At 44.5% G+C, this 1,399-nt stretch overlaps 1 protein-coding gene across 1 annotated transcript in view; it reads right to left on the reverse strand.

Annotated features, from left to right (window-relative positions):
* TTLL5 (tubulin tyrosine ligase like 5) overlaps nucleotides 1-1,399 on the reverse strand; it is a 279,763-nt gene that overhangs the window by 276,692 nt on the left and 1,672 nt on the right. The window lies entirely within an intron of this gene.

The following is a 1,399-nucleotide window of genomic DNA, read 5'->3' on the forward strand; positions in this document are numbered from 1 at the left end:
TCTTTGATTCTAGCTGAAAGTATAGATATTCTATCATATTACAGTTGTTGCAGACATCTCACGCAATGATTTGGATTGATCACGACTTCCATGTTATGGTAGTGATCAGACTTCCTACTCAACCAAAACTAAGGCCCTGGATCTCGATTTGCTTCCACCTCAAAGCGGCCCTACGAGATCACATGAGATCACACCTTCCTGCCTAGACACTCGTGGATGAAGCTGGCCAAGGACTGGGCAGTCTCCCCCTAATAACCAGTCAGCCACTAAATGGCAGTATCTCTTTTTGAAGGTGCAAACCCCTAAGCTGCCCCCAGGACTCCCCATCTGTAACAGTTGGTTAATGAAGGACCACCTCATAAACTAACAGCCTGCAAACTTTAAGTAAAAACCTTTCGTGCTGTGGTCTTTAAGGAATAAAATGTAACTTTCTAAAATTTTCAATGAATATCCCTTTTTAATCGATAAACTTATCTTTTGAAAGCACACAAAAATCGAGTTGATTTTTCTGGAAAATTTTTGAATATTGCATTTAAATGTAATTGGTGTCTTTTGTAACGAAATATACTTTAAGCAGTTTAAAAAACAGGCTGTTTTCAAGGCTCCGTGGCATATAAAAGTACTGCCAGAATGTTCCTAGAAGTGACGACGGTGAGGTTTTAACACACATTTCCGACATGTGATCAGGAGTGACCCACCTGGAGAAGGCCATCATGCTGAATCAAGCGGAGGGTCAGTGAAAAAGAGGAAGAGCCTCCATGCGACCGCCCGACACAGTGGCTGCAGCAGCAGTGGGCTGCAGCCTAACATTCATTGTGAGGGTAGCGCAGGGCCAGGCAGGGTCTCACTCTGTAACACACGGGGTCACGATGACTGGGGACAAACTCAAAGGCACCTAGCTAGGTGACAGGAAAAGAAGGCCTACAACTCCCCGCTGCCACGTGAACTCGGGCATGAACTTTATTTTATCCACTTGTTCAGTTAGTCCAGTATGTGTTGCGTACCTGCTGTCAGATCAGGCTGGAAGGGCCGTTGGAAACGGCCAAGAGTGGAATGCTTTTCCATACCCAAATGGCAACTCTGTGGACTTCAGCTTTATGCTTGTCAGGCTCAACCGCTCAGGCCGCTAATAAGAAATGGCCAGGGAGTTTAAGAAACTATCTTGAAAATGGAAAAACGGATGCTTCCAGACGATGTTAAAAATTGTTATGAAATGAGTAGCAGGCAGCACACAGAAAGAAGTCACAGGGAGGCTACGGGCCCAGAGGGAATTATCCACTTAATTATCCTGAATGAGAATGACCCAAAAACAGTGTCAATTTTCTATTACTGTCTATGGCCTAAGAACGATGGGAAGCCTTTCCCAAAAGCTTTCCTAACGCTTCAATCATTTTTTCCC

The sequence above is a fragment of the Echinops telfairi genome, unplaced genomic scaffold, assembly GCF_000313985.2.
Source record: "Echinops telfairi isolate 266 unplaced genomic scaffold, ASM31398v2 ScPeMD7_18;HRSCAF=68, whole genome shotgun sequence".
NCBI classification, from domain to species: Eukaryota; Metazoa; Chordata; class Mammalia; order Afrosoricida; family Tenrecidae; genus Echinops; species Echinops telfairi.